The 20,280-nt window shown below is 41.2% G+C and overlaps 1 protein-coding gene and 1 pseudogene across 2 annotated transcripts in view; one reads left to right on the top strand and one right to left on the bottom strand.

Moving 5' to 3' along the window:
- LOC307110095 (proteasome subunit alpha type-1-like) overlaps window positions 1-20,280 on the top strand; it is a 152,488-nt pseudogene that overhangs the window by 88,194 nt on the left and 44,014 nt on the right. The gene's annotated exons all lie outside the window — the stretch shown is intronic.
- Window positions 1-20,280, bottom strand: part of LOC307110281 (interferon-induced very large GTPase 1-like) — a 37,729-nt gene that overhangs the window by 9,361 nt on the left and 8,088 nt on the right. The gene's annotated exons all lie outside the window — the stretch shown is intronic.

Here is a 20,280-nt window from a genome sequence, read left to right as displayed (position 1 = left end):
CAATTCCCTGCCTTGTTGAAAAACCTCTGGCCCACCTGTGGACAATTGTCTTAAACTACTCAAGACTGAATCCAATCAGTCTGCAGGCAGAGGTGGGTCTCTGGAGGCTTTGAGTCTTTGCCTATTTTAATTAGTCAGAAACAGCATTTGACACTGTCCGGCACTAGAAATTGGGAGGCATGGCAGATCTACCTAATACATAGGCACAAACCCAAATAAGCAGCCAAGAGGGGTAGACAAAAACAACAACACCCAAATGAAAGAATAAGAGAATTCTCCAAAAGAAGAGCTAAATGAAATAGAGATAACAAACTTATGAAAATTTTAAAAAATAAATTTATCAAACATAGAGTTCAGTATAATGATAGCAAAGACACTCAACAGATTAAGAAATGATATAGTAACTATGAAGAAGGACATAGCACTAATAAAGAACACAATGGAAGGAATATACAGCAGATTAGGAGAAGCTGAGAATCGCATTACTAATTAGAATACAGGGTAGAAAAAAATCATGCAATCAGAGAACCAAAAAGAAAAAACAAAAAATAGGAGAACAGCATAAGGGAGCTGTGGGAAAACATAAAACATAACAATATTTGCATAATAGGTTTGCCAGAAGGGGAAGAAAGTGAGCAATGGGATAATGTGTTTGAAGAAATAATGGCAGAAAACTCCCCTAACCTGGTGAAGTTAAAAGTCATACAAGTTCAGGAGGAACAGAGAATTGCAAGGAAGAAGAACTTAAGCCCATGTACAAACACATACTTACAGTACCAAAAATAAAGATAAAGTGTAAATCTTAAAGGCAGCAAGAGAAAAGCAAATTGTTACTACAAAGGAGCTCCCATAAGGCTATCAACTGATTTCTCTATCAGAATCTCTATAGGCCAGAAGGTAATGGCATGAAGTACTCAAGATAATGGAAAGCAAGGATCTGAAACCAAGATTATTATATCCAGTTAGACTATAATTAAAAATAGGTGGTGAAATAAAGAGCTTCTCAGATGAAAAAAGACCAAAGGAGTTTATCACCACCAAACCAGCATTACAAGAAATGCTAAAGGGACTGCTGTAATGAGAAGAGGAAATAGAGAGAGAAACATAGGCATACAGAATTAAAATGGCAATAAATAAGTACCTATCAATAATAACATTAAGTGTAAATGAATTAAATGCTCCAATCAAAAGACATAGGGTATATGAATGGATACAAAAACATGACCCAACTATATGCTATCTACAATAGACCCACCTCAGAACAAAAGATTAACACAGGAGGAGAGTGAAAAAAATATCCATGCAAATGAAATATCCATGCAAATGAAAACAAAAATGCTGGTGTAGCAATACTTACATCTGACAAAATGTACTTCAAAACGAAGGCCATCATGACAGACAACAAAGGTCACTACATAATACTAAAGTGGTCAATCTAGAAAGAGGATATATCCCTGGTAAATATATATGCACCCAGTATAGGAGAATATACATATATTTCTAGAGTAGTTTAAAAGAGAGAGAGACAGCAGTACGGTCATAGTATGGGACTTTAACACCTCACTGACTTCACTGGCTAGATCTTTCAGACAAAAATTTAGCAAGGAAACAGTGACTCTAAATGACACACTGCATTAGATGGTTCAAAAGAACATTTCACCCCAAAGCTGCAAAATATACATTCTTTTCAAGTGCATATGGATCATTCACAAAGATAGACCACATGTTAGGACAGAAAACAACTCTCTACAAGTTCAAGAAGATTGAAATAATACGAACCATCTTCTCGGATCACAAGAAATGAAAATAGAAATCAACTACAGTATAAACACTCAAAAACATTTAAACACATGGAGGTTAAATAGCATGTTATTCAACAATGAATGGGTTAGCAATGAGATCTAGAAAGAAAAATAATTACCTGAAAAAAAATTAAAATGAACACAAAGCAACCCCAAAACTCTGGGACACAGCAAAAGCAGTACTGAGAGGGAAATTCATAGCACTACAGGCCTACCTCAAAAAAATAAGAAAAATTAATAATAAACTATTCAACCCTACAACTTAAAGAATTAGAAAGAGAACAACAAGAAAAAGTCCAGAGTAAGTAAGGAAGGAAATATTAAATATTATAGCAGAAATAAATGACATAGAGACTAAAATAATAATACAAAAAAAATCAATGAAACCAGGAGTTGGTTCTTTGAAAAGATAAACAAGATTGATGAACCATTAGCCAGACTCATCCAGAAAGAAAGAGAGACCCAAATGAATAAAATCAGAAATGAAAGCAAAGAAGTAAACACTGACACCACAGAAATACAAAGGATTGTAAGAAAATACTATTAACAACTATATTCCAATAAGGTGGACAATATGGATGAAATGGACAAATTCCTAGAAAAATACAACGTCCGAAAACTGAATCAGAAAATCTGAATAGGCCAATAACAACTGAGAAGCAGTAATTAAAAAAACTCCCAGCAAACAAAAACCCTGAACCTGATGGCTTCACAGGGGAGTTTTATGAAACATTCAAGGAAGAACTAACACCTATCCTGCTCAAACTATTCCAAAAAATCAAAGATGAAGGGACACTTCCAAGCTCTTTTCATGGTGCCAACATTATCCCCATCCCAAAAACAGATAGAGACATGGCAAATAAAGAGAACTACAGGCCAATATCTCTGATGAACATAGACACTAAAATCCTCAGCAAAATTCTAGAAAATCAAATCCAGCAATATATCAAAAAGATCATACACTATGACCAAGTGGGATTTATTCCAGGGATGCAAGGCTGGTACAATATTCACAAATCAATAAATGTGATACATCACATGAACAAATTGAAAGACAAAAAATCACATGATCATGTCAATAGATGCAGAAAAAGCATTTGACAAATCTAATACCCATTTTTCATAAAAACTCTTAGCAGGCAGAAGATGGCAGCTGGCAGGACAGAGGTGAGGGAGAGGAAGTGAGTGAGTGAGGGTATGAAAGGAGAGTGTGTGTGTGAGTGACTAAGGGACAGTTAAATTTCACAGGAGCAGCAGGGGCTGGCAGACAGGCTCTCCTTGACAAGGAGAGACTATCACCGCTGCGGGCACTCCCCAGACTGTGGGACTCCAGCATGGAGCCCATGCTATCTTGAAGGGGAGAACAGCCTTTTTAGGAACTCATCAGCACCACCACCCAGACAGGCCTTGGAACTGCCCTGCGACCCAGCAGCCACTCCAGTCAAAATCCTGCTGCCCCACCCTCAGACCCTTAGACCCTGGGACCTCCACCTCCAAAGGTGCATCGCTCCACAGCAGTAAGTAAAACCTCCCCCTCCCCAGCAGCAGAACTCAGGACAAAACATTCGTGCGTTTCCAGCCTGCAGGCAGCCAGGGCACTCCACTCCGTAGGCAGCACCTTAGAGCCACTGGGAGCCCCCACGGGTGTGATTTTGTACAGACAAGGGTGCGCGGCCTTGCAGTAGAAATTCTGAACTCCCTCTTCCTGAATAACTGCCCACGGACACCCCAGTTGTGCAACTTCAGTGTCACGGCCCCTCGGAGTGCGTCAGAGCTCTGCACAGGCAAACTCATCGCCACAGAGGGCACCCTGAAGGTAGGCACCCTGAGCCCATATATCCACAGGGTCTTCTGGGGAGCTGCTTTGAGCCCCTGCTGGGTGTGATTCTGTACAGACAAGGACGTGCTGCCCGCAGTAGAAACTCTGAACTCCTTCCTCCTGAATAACTGCCCACTACACCCCAGCTGTTTAACTTCAGTGCCAAGGCTGCTCAAAGTGTGTCAGAGCTCTGCGCAGGCAAAAGCACCACCAGTCCCGCCCGTGCACTTCCAACGGGCAGGCACCCTGAGCCCATATACCCACAGGGCGCTTGTGGGAGCTGCTATGGGTCCTGGCTGGGTGTGATCTTGGATAAACACGGATGCACTGCCTCCAGCAGTAGAAATTCTGAATTCACTCATCCTGGAGACCTGCATAGACACCCCGGCAGGGTAACTTAAGTGCCAGGGCCCCTCAAAGTGCTTCAGAGCTCTGTGCCAGAAAACTCACCACCACAGATGCACACATTTCCAAAGGGCAGGCATCCTGAGCCCATATATACACAGGGTCCTCTGGGGAGCTGCTTTGAGCCCCTGCTGAGTGTGATTCTATACAGACAAGGATGTGCTGCCCCACAGTAGAAATTCTGAACTCCCTCTTCCTGAATAACTGCCCACATTCACCCCAGTGCCAGCTGCTCAACCTCAGTGCCAGCACCCCTCAGAGTGTGTCAGAGCTCTGCGCCAGCAAACACACATCCATAGATGTGAATTTCCAACAGGCAGGCACCCTGAGCCCATCTACCCACAGGGTGCTAGTGGGAGCCACTGTGAGCTCTCCCTGGATGTGATCTTGAATAAACAGGGGCGCACTCCCGCCTGGCAGTAGAAATTCTGAATTCACTCATCCTGGAGACCTGCCCACAGGTGCCTCAATTACGCAGCTACACTGCCAGGGCCCCTTCAGAGAGTTTCAGTGTGCCTCGCAGGCAAATGTGCTGTAGGTACCCCTGTGAGCCGCCACTGGGAGTGAGCGCCTATCCACCATAGGTGCAGCAGCAAAAGCTGAGTCTTCCCACCCCACAACTACAGAACTCTGCACACCACAATCACGCCTTTCCAGAGTGCAGGCCCCCTGAACCCCATAACCCCAACAGATGGTTCCTGGGTGCCACTGTGAGTCCCCATTGGGCACACGTGATTTCAACTAAGGGTGCAAGACAGCAAAAATGGGGACACTCCCCTCCACAGCTGCTGACTTCTAGACACCACAATTGTGCCTCTCAAGCTCACAGGCCTACATCAAGAGAACCCAAATAGCTCAAGTAGGGAGCTACACTAGATTACCAAGCCCAGGAGAACTGAGAGATTACATCAGTAGCACAATCCCCAAAAGAACCTAAGTTGCAAAGCAATTGGACCTACAATTAAAACATTACAGGAAGACATGGGAAGACAAAAAAGCAACCCCCAAAGGAAAGAAAAAGAAGAATCACCAGAAAGGGACTTAAATGAAATCGAGGCTAGCAGCTTAACAGAAAAAAAATTCAGAGTAATGGTTATAAGGATATTTAAATGGCTGGATGACAAATACACGCAACTCAATGAGAATTATAAGGAGCAGAATGAGAATATTGCCAACATGAAAAAGAACCAAGAGAAGATGAAGAATGACAGCTGCAATAAAGAACACAATGGAAGGCTTAAACAGTAGACTAGAAGAGACTGAGGACCGCATCAGTGAATTAGAAGACAAGTAGGAAAAAAACACACAAACACAGCAGCAACTGGAAAGAAGACTTAAAAATCAAGAGGAGAGCCTAAGGGAGCTTTGGGACAACACAAAATGAAACAATATTCGCATAATAGGGGTACCAGAAGGAGAGGAAGAGGAGCAAGGAATAGAAAACCTGTTTGAAGAAATAATGACAGAAAACTTCCCTGATACTGCCAAGAGAAAAACCATGCAAGTCCAAGAAGCACAGAGAGTCCCAAACAAGATGAACCCTAAAAGACCGACACCAAGACACATCATAATTAAATTGTCAAATACCAATGACAAAGTAAGAATCTTAAAGGCTGCCAGAGAGAGACAGAAAGTTACCTAAAAGGGTTCTCCTTTTAGAATATCAATGGATTTCTCAACAGAAACACACCAGGCCAGAAGGGAATGGAATGAAATTTACAAAGTGATGCAAAGCAAGGGACTGAACCCAAGAATACTATACCCAGAAAGGCTATCATTCAAAATTGATGGTGGAATCAGGAGCTTCACAGACAAAAAAGGACTAAGAGAGTTTATCACTACCAAGCCAGCAATGCAAGAAATGCTAAAGGGACTGCTGTAAAAAAGAAGAAAGAGAAAGGCAAGAATAAACGCAAACATTAAGGAAAAATATGACAACAAACATGTACTTGTCAATAATAACATTAAATGTAAAAGGATTAAATGCATCAATCAAAAGACATAGGGTAGCTGAATGGATAAGAAAACATGACCCATATATTTGCTGTCTGCAAGAGACCCACCTCAGAATAAAGGATTCACACAGACTGAGAGTGAAGGGATGGAAAAACATTTTTCAGGCAAATGGAAATGAGAAAAAAGCTGGGGTTGAGATACTTATATCTGAAAAAATAGACCTCAAAGTAAAGGCCATTACAAGTGATAAGGAAGGCCACTACATAATACTAAAGGGAGCAATTCAACAAGAAGATATAACTCTGGTAAACATATATGCACCCAATACAGGAGCACCCAAATACATAAAACATCTTCTGGAAGATATCAAGGGAGAGATTGATAGCAATACAGTCATAGTAGGGAACTTTAATACCCCACTGACACCACTGCATAAATCAACTAAACAAAAAATCAGCAGAGAAACAGCAATCCTAAATGACACACTAGATCAGATGGACTTAATTGACATCTTTAGAACATTCCAGCCAAAGGTACAGAATATACATTCTTCTCCAGTGCACATGGAACATTTTCAAGGATAGACCACATATTAGGACACAGGCAAAGTCTCTTCAAATTCAAGAAGATAGAAATCATATCAAGCATCTTCTCAGGTCACAGTGGCATAAAACTGGAAATCAACTACAATAAAAACAATCCAAAGAAATCAAACACATGGAGACTAAACAGCATGCTATTAAACAATGACTGGGTTACCAGAGAGATCAAAGAAGAAATAAAAAACATCATGGCAACAAATGACAATGAAAACACAACAATCTAAAATCTATGGGACACAGCGAAAGCAGTCTTGAGAGGGAAGTTCATAGCTCTATAAGCCTACTGCAAAAAACAAGAAACAATGGTAATAAATGACCTAACTCTACAACTCAAAGAGTTAGAAAGAGAGCAACAAGAAAAGCCCAGTGTAAGCAGAAGAAAGGAAATAATAAAGATCAGAGTGGAGATAAACGACATAGAGACCAAAGAAACAATACAAAAGATCAACAAAACCAAGAGCTGGTTCTTTGAAAGGATAAACAAGATAGATGAACCTCTAGCCAGGCTCACCAAGAAGCAAAGAGAGAGAACCCAAATAAACAAAATCAAAAATGAAAGAGGAGAAATAACAACAGACCCCACAGAAATACAAAGGATTGTTAAAAAATATTATGAACAACTCTATTCCAACAAACTGGACAACGTGGAGGAAATGGACATATTTCTAGAAAAATACAACCTTCCAAAACTCAATCAGGAAGAATCTAAACATCTCAATAGGCCAATAACTATGGAAGAAATTGAAGCAGTCATTAAAAAGCTTCCAGCAAATAAAAGCCCCGGGCGAGATGGCTACACAGGGGAGTTTTACTAAACATTCCAGGAAGAACTAAAACCTATCCTCCTCAGACTATTTAAAAAATTCAAGAGGAAGGAAGACTTCCAAGCTCATTCTATGAAGCCAGCATCAACCTAATACCAAAATCAGATAAAGAAAACACAATGAAAGAGAATTACAGGCCAATATCTCTCATGAACATAGATGCCAAAATCTTCAACAAAATTCTAGCAAATCGGATCCAGCAGTACATCAGAAAGATCACACACCATGACCAAGTAGGATTTATCCCAAGGACGCAAGGATGGTACAATATCCGCAAATCAATAAACTCGATACATCACATAAACAAATTGAGAGATAAAAACCACATAGTTGTATCAATTGATGCAGAAAAAGCATTTGACAAAATCCAACACCCATTTTTGATAAAAACTCTTAGCAAGGTGGGAATAGAAGGATCATACCTCAACATAATAAAAGCCTTATATGACAAACGCACAGCCAACATCATACTCAATGGACAAAAACTAAAACCATTTCCCCTAAGAACAGGAATAAGACAGGGATGCCTGCTTTCACCACTCCTGTTCAACATAGTGCTGCAAGTACTAGCCATTGCGATTAGACTAGAAGAAGAAATAAAAGGCATCTAAATTGGAAAAGAAGTAAAACTGTCCTTATTCCCAGATGACATGATATTGTACATAGAATACCCTAAAGACTCCATCAAAAAATTATTAGACTTAATAAATGAATTCAGCAATGTAGCAGGATACAAAATTAATGCCAAGAAATCCATGGCATACACCAACAGTGAACTTACAGAAAGAGAGACTAAGAAAACAATCCTATTTACCATAAAAAAATTAAGATACCTAGGAATAAACTTAATTAAGGAGGTAAAAGACCTATACACAGAAAACTAGAGGACACTGAAAAAAGAGATAGAGTAAGACATAAATACATGAAAGAGCATACTATGTTCATGGATTGGTAGAATCAACATCATTAAAATGTCCATACTACCCAAAGCAATCTACAGATTCAATGCACTCCCCATTAAAATGCCAACGGCATATTTCACAGACCTAGAAAGAACTCTCCAGAAATTCATCTGGAATTAAAAAAGACCCCAAATAGCCACAGCAATCCCGAGAAAGAAGAACAAAATAGGAGGGATCTCAATACCAGATTTCAAGCTGTATTACAAAGCCACTGTTCTCAAAACAGCCTGGTACTGGCACAAGAACAGGCATATAGACCAATGGAATAGAATAGAGAACCCAGATATCGACCCAAACCACTATGCTCAATTAATATTTGACAAAGGAGGCATGAACATACAATGGAGTCAAGACAGTCTCTTCAATAAATGGTGTTGGGAAAATTGGACAGATACATGCAAAAAATAAAAATGAAACTAGACCACCAACTTACACCATACACAAAAATAAACTCAAAATGGACAAACGACTTAAACATAAGATGAGAAACCATAAAAATACTAGAGGAATCCACAGGCAGAGAAATCTCCGGCATATGCCAAAAGAACTTCTTTACTGATACTGCTCCTAGGGCAATGGAAGCTAAAGAGAAAATAAACAAATGGGATTACATCAAAATAAAAAGCTTTTGCACAGCAAAAGAAACCATCAACAAAACAACAAGAAAGCCCACTGTATGGGAGAGCATATTTGCAAATGTTATCACTGATAAAGGGTTAATCTCCAATATCTACAGAGAATTTATACAACTTAGTAAAAGGAAAATAAATGATCCAATAAAAAAATGGGCAATGGACCTAAATAGAATCTTTTCGAAAGAAGACAGAAGGAAGGCCAAGAGACATACAAACATGCTCAAAGTCACTAATTATCCAAGAGATGCAAATCAAAACGACAATGCGGTACCACCTCACACCTGTCAGAATGGCTATCATCAACAAATCAACAAACGACAAGTGTTGGCGAGGATTCAGAGAAAAAGGAACCCTTGTGCACTGCTGGTGGGAATGCAGACTGGTGCAGCCACTGTAGAGAACAGTATGGAGTTTCCTCAAAAAACTAAAAATGGAACTCCCATTTGACCCAGTTATCCCACTCATAGGGATATATCCTAAGAAATTAGAAACACCAAACAGAAAGGATATATGCACCCTTATGTTCATAGCAGCACAATTTACAATAGCTAAGATTTGGAAAAAGCCTAGGTGACCATCAGCAGATGACAGGATTAGAAAACTATGATACATCTACACAGTGGAATACTATGCTGCCATAAAAAGAAGGAATTCTTACCATTTGCAGCAACCTGGATGGAACTGGAGAGCATTATGCTAAGTGAAATAAACCAGTTAATGAAAGAAAAATACCACATGATCTTACTCATTTATGGATAATAAAGAACATTATAAACTGATGAACAAAAAGATAGATACAGAGGCAGTAAAGCATCAAACAGACTGTCAAATTACAGCGGGAAGGTTAGGGAGAGGTGGGGGAGATAAGAGATTAACTGAAGGACTTGTATGCATGCATATAAGCATAACCAATGGACGCAAGATACTGTGGGGGTGAGGGCATGTATGGAGTGGGGTTGGGGTGAGGCAATGTGAAGATATGTACACATGTAATACCTCAATAAAAAATAGGAAAGAAAAAAAAAACACCTCTTAGCAAAGTGGGAATAGAGGGAGCATAACTCAACATTATAAAGACCATATGTCACAAATTTACAGAAAAAGTCACATTCAATGGGAAAGAAGTAAAACTATTTTCCCTAAGAACAGAAACAAGACAGACATGTTCGCTTTCACCACTCTTATTCAATATAGTACTGGAAGTGCTAGCCACAACAATCAGACAAGAAAAAGAAATAAAAGGCATCTAAAGTAGAAAGGAGGAAGTAAAACTCTCATTATTCACAGACAACATGATATTGTACATAGAAAACCCTAAATATTCCACCAGAAAACTACTACTAGATTTAATAAATTAATTTGGCAATGTATCAGGATACAAAATCAATACCCCAAAATTGTTGGCTTTTTTATACACCAATAATGAATTCTCAGAAAGAGAAACTAAACAAACAATCCTATTTGCATTGCAGAAAAAAAAAAATTAAGATACTTGGGAATAAAATAAGATTAACCAAGGGGGCAAAATACCTGTACTTGGAAAACTAAGGATGTTAAAAAAAGAGAGATAGAAAAAGATATAAACAAGTGGAAGAATATACCATGTTCATGGATTGATAGAATTAATATCATTAAAATGTCCATACTACCAAACACAATCTACAGATTCATTGCAATCCCTATCAAAATACCAACAGCATATTTCACAGATCTAGAATAAATACCCCCCAAATTTATATGAAACAAAAAAGACCCCAAATAGCTGCAGCAATCTTGAGAAAGAAAAACAAAGTTGGAGGGATAACAATACCAGATTTCAAGTTATTCTAAAACGCCACCGTAATCAAAACAGCCCAGTACTGACACAAGAACAGACATATAAATCAATGGAACAGAAAAGATACCCCAGAAATTGACCCAAGCCATTATGATCAATTAATATTTTACAAAGAAGGCAAGAGCATATAATGGAGTCAAGAGAATCTCTTCATTAAATGGTGTTGGGAAAGATACATGCAAAAAAATGAAACCAGACCACCAACTTACCCCATACACAAGAATAGACTCAAAATGGATTAAATACATGTAAATTGGGAAACCATAAAAATCCTAGAAGAAACCATAGCCAGCAAAAACTCAGACATCTCTCATAGAAATATGCTTATGGATACATCTCCTAAGGCAAAGGAAACTAAGGAGAAAATAAATAAATGGGACTACATCAAAATAAAAAGCTTCCGCACAGCAAAAGAAACCATCAACAAAATGAAAAGGGAGCCCACTGTATGGGAGAACATATTTGACAATGATACATCTGATAAAGGGTTAATATCGAAAATATAAAAGGGACTTATACAACTTACCAAAAGGAAGAGAAACAATCCCATTAAAAAATGGGAAAGGGATCTTAATAGACACTTCTCCAAAGTGGACATACAGATGGCAAAGAAACATATGAAAAGTTACTCACAGTCACTGATCATCAGAAATGCAAATTAAAACTACAATGAGGTATCACCTCACACCTGCCAGAATGGCTACCATCAATAAATCAACAAACAAGTGCTGATGAGGATGTGGAGAAAAGGGAACGCTAATACAATGCTGGTGGGAATGCAGACTGGTGCAGCCATTATGGAAAACAGTATGGAGTTTCTGACTTTACATTGTCAAGCTCTGTTACCTTGCACACTTTGCTTCACTTCCCTGGGCCTCTTTCCTATCTGTAAAATGGGCACTGTAATAGCATCCACCTCATAAGGTTGTTGTGAGGATTAAATGAAGTAATGGTGCCTATCAATGCTAACACTTCATGATGTTAACTATTAGGATTATACTAGAGGCCCAGTCTGCACCCTCTCCAATCTGGGAACTCTCGAGGGATGTCCAATGGCCAGTCAGACATCTCTCTCACAAACCAGGACTATTGGCTCCCAACCGCTCGCCTGCCTACCTGCCTGGTTGCCCCCAACTGCCCTACCCTGTTGGCCTGATCTCGCTCCCAATTGCCCTCCTCTGCCGGCCTGATCTCACCCCTAAAGTTCCTCCCCTGCAGGCCTGGTTACCCACAACTGCCCTCCCCTGCTGGCCCGGTCATCCATAACTGTCCTCCCTGGCAGCCTGGTCGCCTCTAACTATGCTCCCCTGCTGGCCTGGATGCCCCAAACTGCCCTCCCCTGCAGGCCTGGTCTCCCCCAGCTGTCCTCCCCTGCCAGCCTGGTTGCCCCCAATGGCCTTCCCCTGCAGGCCTGGTCACCCCCAGCTGCCCTCCCCTGCAGGCCTGGTCACCCACAGCTACCCTCCCCTGCAGGCCTGGTTGCCCCCAACTGCCCTCCCCTGTAGGCCTGAATGCCACAACTGCCCTCCCCTGCTGGCCATCTTGTGTCCACATGGGGGCGGCCATCTTTGACCACATGGGGGCAGCCATCATGTATGTTGGAGTAATGGTCAATTTGCATATTACCCTTTTATTATATAGGATCATCCTGGACAAGTTGCCTCACCTCTTCGAGCCTTAGTTTCCCCATCAGCAGAATGAGGGTGAGGAAAAGACGGGCTCCAATACAGTACTCTGCCAGGGGCTGTACTGTCACAGAAAGTTCTCTGGGCATCAGCTCCATTTCATCCCCCCTCCTCTCCGCAGGGAGCTGACGTATCTCCACTCTGAGAGGGGGACTCCATCCACATGGTCAGGTGGAAGGAATGCTGTGTGTGTGTGTGTGTGTGTGTGTGTGTGTGTGTGTGTGTGTGTGTTGGCGGCGCCCCTGTGCCCTCTCCACCGGTTCACCAGAAGTTGAATGCCAGGGCCCACATGACAACAGGAGACTGGCATTAAGTAATGAGTCTGTCCCCTTGAGCTGCGTATAGTCACTAATCCCTCTCTTGGAGCAGTCAATGGCAATTTGTTCCACTGTGTCTGCAGCTCCGGGCCATTTATGACAATCAGGGTGCTGCACATACAGGCAGTGCTGACTGTGACCCATCCGCAGTTGCATAAGCCCCACATGTAATTCATTGTTTTCCTGGGTCCTTGGCACTCTTCCCTCCTTCCTCCCTGGCAGTTACTCAGGAGTATCCTACTTACCAATGGCAGGAAGCACATGGGCTCCTGTCCTCTCTCAGTTGCTGCCTGAAGGTATGACCTTGAGCACATCACTTTCCTCTCTGAGCTTCAGACTTCTCACTTACAAATGGCCTGGACTTCTGATCATCCCTTTCTGATGATCTCATTCCATGTTCTGTGAACTTTCCACACACACATGGAACCTGTCTGTGCTTGCCTGTCCTCAGTTAATTCAGGTGGGGTCCTTCTCACCCATGACACAGATGAGAAGACCCAGACCTGGAGAGGTGACTTGTTCAAGGCTGCAGAGCCTTGGTTTACGCCCAAAATGGGGTGGTGCCAACTCCTGGGCTGCAGATGGTTAGGGAAACTTGGATCCAAGGCATTGGCCCCAGGGCTGCTGGGTGAGCAGTGAGAGAGGATCTGACTTTGACAGGGAGATTACATGGAGCTTCAGACCCACAGTGCCTTGCATTTACCTGTGGGGCACAGTCACTTGGAATAAACCAGGGAGAGATCCAAACTGCAAATAGGTTTCCAAAATAGTCTTGGGAGTTGCTATTTTATTCAAAGTTGTAAACATATCCTGGGGTGGGGCCCCCAGCCTCCTGGATACAGACCCTCTGGGCCTCTTGGTTCTTGGCCTGGGTGCTCAGGCCCACTGCTGGCTTCTGGTCTTGAGCAAGAGCAGCAGACCTGAGGGCTGAGAGCCTGCTGACAGTGGGAATGCAGTTGGTGGGAGTGTGTCTGGGGGCTTAGCTAGGCCTGGGCAGAAAAGAAAGGGCCGGGAATGGAGAGCTGTGAGCACCATCCTTCCTGTCACCTGCCCCATGCGAGTAGGCCTAGGCATGGTGGTGAGAGAGGAGTATTATGGAAGAAGAGCAGCAGAGCTGGCAGGGACTGTGGAGGTTGTCTGGGTAAAGTGAGGCTCTTTGGGAGGCACAGGAATAGAGGTCATATCCAAGGTCACACAGTGGAATAGCGCTCTATTGACTCCAGATGGATCTCCTAAGAAGGCCCTGGTGGTGACACTCAATGGGACCTTTATACAGCAAACATTTCTTTGGTGCCTGTGTACCAGGCTCCTTGTTGGGTTATGGAGTTGCAGCTGGGAGCCAGACATGGGCTTGACCCTGCAAGAGCTGAGTTAAGTAGGGGAGACCCAACAGGTGAATAGATAACTTCGATAGCCAGTGACTGGGGAGTACAGAAGAGGGACATTTGACTTTGACCAAGGAGTCAGGAAGGCTTCCTGGAGGAAGGGATAGATAAGCTGTGTTTTGAAATTGCAATAAGGAAAGAGAAGTGACAAAGGAGGCATGTAGGACAGAGCCTTCTAGGCAGAGTACACAGCACATGCAAAGGCCCTGGAGGTGTGAGGCAGCTTGGCATACCCTGGACTGGAGGGGCTCTAGGGGATGCTGTTTTGTGCTGACCCACCCTAGCATGTGGCCAGGGCTCATCACACACCAGATGCGAACCTCTACCCTTTCAGAAAAGAGGTTTGGCCACTCTCAGCCCTTGCTCCTTGGGGAAGTCAGAGTGCCACCCCAGCGAGGTTATGGAAGGGAAGTGCTTAGGGTGAGGTCTTTCTCGACCTGAGCCTTTTGACTAATAGAAAAATCAAGGCACAAATAAGTGTTCTTGCAAGGAGCTGGGGTGAAGACCAGAGACCTTTCTTTTCCTTGGCTCCCTGGGCAGCTGTCCAGGCTCCAGCACCTATTGAGCCTTGAGAATGAAACCCCATCACACACAATGCTTTGGCACACAGAAGCTCTTTCTAAGTTCGCTCCCTTAACCCCAACCTACTCCATGTAGACAGCTGGACATACATGTAAATATGTATGCACAGAGAAGTTCTTCACAGTGTTCAGATTGCTGGGATTTGGGGATGAGAGCGCAGGACCCCTTGGATCAGTGGCACCACAGACACCTGCCCTATCACCTGCTCAGAAAGAGGCTTGCCATCTGCTGTTCAGTGGAAAAGGATCCTGAAGACCAAATATAGACTGATCCCACTTTCATTTTAAAAAGATCTCACAAGAAAAAAAATTTCATAGAAAGGATGTACAGCCGATTTAACATCGATTATCTCAAGATGGTGGTTCAGATGGGTTTTTATTTTTATGTTTTTTGTTTGGCTTACCTGATTTAAAAAAAATCTATTTCCTGTGTTATCATTGTGAAATTCTCATGCAATTTAAAACAGGGGGAGCCCAGCTGGCATAGTTCAGTGGTTAAGTATCGACCTATGAACCAGGAGGTCACGGTTCGATTCCCAGTCAAGGCATATGCACAGGTTGCAGGCTCAATCCCAAGTAGGGGCCATGCAGGAGGGCATCAATGATGTCTTTCATTATTGATGTTTCTATTTCTCTCTCCATCTCCGTTCCTCTCTGAAATCAATAAAAATATATATTTTTAAAGAGACAAAGACTGTAACTATAAAATACTAAAGGGATCAATTCACTAAGAAAATGTAACCCTCATAAACATATATGCACCCAATATAGGAGCACCTAAATATATATATATAAAAACTCTTGGTGGGCTTTAAGGGAGAGATTGACATCAATACAATCATAGTAGGAGATTTTAACAACCCTCTTACATCACTGGCTAGATCTTCCAGACAAAAAAATAAAAAAGGCAACAGACACCTTAATTGACACAATATATCAGATGGACTTACTTGATATTTATAGAACATTTCATTCCAAAGCAGCAGAATATATATAATTTTCAAGGGTACATGAAACATTCTCAAAAATAGGCCATGTTAGAAGACAAATAAGTCTTAAAAAATTCAAGAAGATTAAAATCATATCAATTATCTTTGTGGATCACAATGGCATGAAACTAGAAATCAACTACAATAAAAACGTCAGCCCGACCTGTATGGCTCAATGGTTGAGTGTTGGCACTTAATCCAGGAAGTCACAAGTTTGATTCCAGGGATGCGGACTTGATCCCCAGGAGGAGGCATGCAGAAGGTAGCTGATCCATGATGTGTCTATGCCTATATCCCTCTACCTCCCTCTCTCTCTAAAAATCAGTAAAAACACAATTAAAAAAATGTTAAAAATATTCAAACACATGGAGGCTAAATAGCATGTTGTTAGGCAATGAATGGATTACCAATTAGATCAAGGAAGAAAAATAATTACCTGGCAACAAATGAATACACAACAAACACAAATCTATCGGACACAGCTAAAATAGTCCTGAGGGGGAAGTTCATAGCATTACAGGCCTACCTCGAGAAGCAAGTAAAATCTCAAATAAACATTCTCATGCTTATACCCAAAAGAAGTAGAAAAGAACAACAATCAAAGCCAAGAGTAAGTAAAAGCGGAGAAATAATAACATCAGAGTGGAAATAAATGACACAGAGACTAAACAATACAACAAAACAAAAATCTGTGAAACCAAGAGCTAGTTCTTTGAAAAGATAAACAATTTTGATGAACCATTAGCCAGACTCATCAAGAAACAAAGAGAGAGGACCCAAATAAATAAAATCATAAATCAAAGAGGAAAAGTGACAGAAATAGAAAGGATTGTAAGAAAATACTATGAACAACTACATGCCCACAACTTGGACAGCCTGAGTGAAATGGACAAATTCCTGTACACATACGATATTCAAAAACTGAATCAGGAAAAATAAACTTGAATAGACTGATAACAACTAATGAAATTGTAATAACAAACAAACAGACAAAAAAAAAATAAGATACCTAGGAATAAACTTACCCAAGGAGGTAAAAGTGCTATCCTCAGAAAACTATAGGATATTGAAGAAAGAAATGGAGAAAGATACAAAAAAGTGGAAGCATATACCGTGTTCATGGATAGGAAGAATTAACATCATTAAAATGTTCATACTACCCAAAGCAATCTATAGATTAGACACAGTTCCCATTAAAATACCAGTGCCATATTCCATACATCTAGAACAAATATTCCAAAAATTTAAAAAGTCCTTGAATAGCGTCAGCAATCTTCAGAAATCACAATAGCAGATATCAAACTATACTGCAAATCCAATGTAACCAAAACAGGCTGGTACTAATATAAGAATATGCATATAGATCAGTGGAAAGAACAGAGAACCCAGAAAGCAACTCAAGCCTTTTTGGTCAATTAATATTCAACAAAGGAAGTAAGAGCATGTAATGGAATAAAAACAGTCTCTTTAATATACTATAAAAGGTGTTGAAAATTGGACAGGTACATGCAAAACAATGACACTAGACCACCAACATATGCCATACATAAGAATGAACTCAAAATGGATAAAAGACTTAAATGTAAGTCACCAAGCCATAAAACTCTTAGAAGAAAACAGGCAATAAAATCTCAGACATCTTGAGTAGTAATATTTTTACCAATATATCTTCTAGGACAAGGGAAACAAAGGAAAAAATAAACAAATGGGATTATATCAAACTAAAAAGCTTCTGCACAGAAAAAAAAAAGTCGCAAAATACACACACACACACACACACACACACACACAAACATCAACAAAATGAAAAGGGAACCCACTGTATGGGAAAACATATACATCAGATAAGATGTTAATTTCTGAAATATATAAAAAACTTATACTACTCAACACCAGGAAGACAAATAATCAAATTGAAAAATGGGTAAAGGACCTAAATAGACACTTCTCTAAAGAAGACATAAAGATGATCAATAGATATATGAAAAAAGGCTCAAAAACACCAATCATGAGAGAGATGCAAATTAAAACTACAATGAAATATCACCTCATACATTCCAGAATTTATCATCTATAATAATAATGGAGAAATATGGAAATTGTCTGGGATGCTGTCACAGTAACTATCGAACAGCAGGCTGCGTGGGGCAACCAGGCCGGCAGGGGGGGCACTTGGGGGCGACCAGGCTGGCAGAGTGGCAGATGGGGGTGACCAGGCTGGCAGGCAGGGGTAGTTGGGGGCAACAAGGCTGGCAGGGGGGCAATTGGGGGCAACCAGGCTGGCACAGGGGGCAGTGAGATGTGACCAGTCCAGCAGAGGAGGCAGTAAGGGGCAACCAGGCCGGCACAGGGGGCAGTGAGATGTGACCAGTCCAGCAGAGGAGGCAGTAAGGGGCAACCAGGCCGGCGTGGTGGGGGTCAGTTAGGGGCGACCAGGCCAGCAGGCAGAGGCAGTTAGGGGTGATCAGGCTGGCAGGGAGGGGGCAGTTAGGAGCCAGTGGTTCCAGATTGTGAGAGGGATGTCTGACTCGGGATCAGGCCTAAACTGGCAGTTGGACATCCACCGAGGGGTCCTGAATTGGAGAGGGTGCAAGCTGGACTGAGGAAACCTCTTCCCCCTGCCCATGCATAAATTTCATGCACTGGGCCTCTAGTCGATAAATAAACAAACAAGTGTTGGCGAGGATGTGGAGAAAAGGGAACCCTTGTGTACTGTTGGCGCAGCTACTCTCAAAAATGTATGGAGTTTCCTCAAAAAATTAAAAATGGAGCTGCCTTTTGACACAGCAATCCCACTTCTGGGAATATATCCTAAGAATACCAAAACACTAATTAGAAAGAATATATGCAATCCTATATTCCTGGCAGTGATATTTATAATAGTCACGATTTGGAAACAGCTCAAGTGTCCATCAGTAGATGAGTGGATAAAAAAGTAGTGGTACAATTATACAATGGAGTACTATACCCTTATAAAAAAAGAAGAAACTCTTACCCCTAGGACATCATGGATGGACCTGGTGATTAATATGCTAAGTTAAATAGCCCAGTCAGGGAAAGACAAATACCATATGATCTCACTACTCTGTGGAATCAATGAATAAAATACACAGATGAGCAAAATAGAACCAGAGGCATGGATATATGGGAGAGTCTGACAGAGGTCAGAGGGGATGGGAGTGAGGAAGACTGGATAAAATAAGGTACACAGAGTAGCCAAAGAACATATATACATAGCCTAGGACACAGACAACAGAGTGGTGAAGGCTAGGGGAGGGGTGTCGGGGCCTGGATGGAGGTGGGCAAATGTGGAGAGCAGCTACAGTGTTTGGACAGGTTCAAGCCTCAGACTAATGAGAGGGCACAGTCCTCTCATTGCCATGTGCAAGTCCTAGCTTGGAGGGCAGAGCTCTCCTAGCACAATTATAGCCAACAGCTATAGTTGTAAGCTTGAACCTATGATCTGAACACGTGGCCCCATATGTCTAAGTAATGTGAGCTTGATAGAGTTCAGGTGCATGTAATTGAGTAGATTAGAACAGTGTAAACATCTTGACCATGCCCTTACTTTACCTCATGGAATCTGGCTATAAAATAAAGACTTGGTTTGCGGGTGCCATCGCTGTCTCTCCATCAGAGAAGCAGCATCCCGCGGAGACCCAGCTTTCATTCTCTTATCTGTCTTTTCTAAATCCTTCACTGCCCCCACTCAGGTTCACCCTTGGCCGTGCTGGCACGGCACTGGCAAAAAGGTAGAAAATGGAGGACATCTCTTATAGTGTCAACAACTAAAAAAATAAATAAAAAATAAAAAAAGAGGAAGAAGAAGAGAAAAGAAAATTAAAAGCCAAACTAAAGAATGAAATAAAATATTTGTAATTGGTGTTAGACAATTTCTTAAAAAGTTAAATATGCACCTGCCATACAACTCAGATATTTCACTTCCAGGTATCTACCGATGAAAAAGAAAAATATATGCCCATCAGAGATTTGTGAGAAGATATTCATAGCAGCTTCACCCTATAATTGTTTAAACTGGACATTCCCTAAATAGGTAAACAAATAAATAAAATATGCTATATAATGACATACTACTCAACAATAAAAGTAGATAACCGCTTATACATGCAGCAAGCTGGTTGAATATAAAAATTATTATGCCAAGTGAAAGAGGCCATCAATAAAATAATACATGAGTGTATTATTCCATTTTTATGAAATACTAACAAATTTATTGCAACAAAAAGCATAGCAGTGGTTGCCTGGGGATGGGCAGAGGGAGGCAGAAATGGCAAAAGCACACTAGGCATTCTTTGGCATGATGAAAGTGTTTTGTATTTTAACTGTGGGAATGGTTTCAAGGTTTTGATGGTTTCAACCAGGCAAAATTCATCAAATGTATACCTTAAGTGGGTGCATTTGTTTGTGCACAAGTTATTTCTCAATGAAATTAACATCCTATATAACAATCCTACCTAATA

The sequence above is a fragment of the Cnephaeus nilssonii genome, assembly GCF_951640355.1.
Source record: "Cnephaeus nilssonii genome assembly, chromosome: 13".
Classification (NCBI taxonomy): Eukaryota; Metazoa; Chordata; class Mammalia; order Chiroptera; family Vespertilionidae; genus Cnephaeus; species Cnephaeus nilssonii.
The sequence above is the reverse complement of the archived record's forward strand: the minus strand, read 5'-3'. Positions and strand labels throughout refer to the sequence as shown.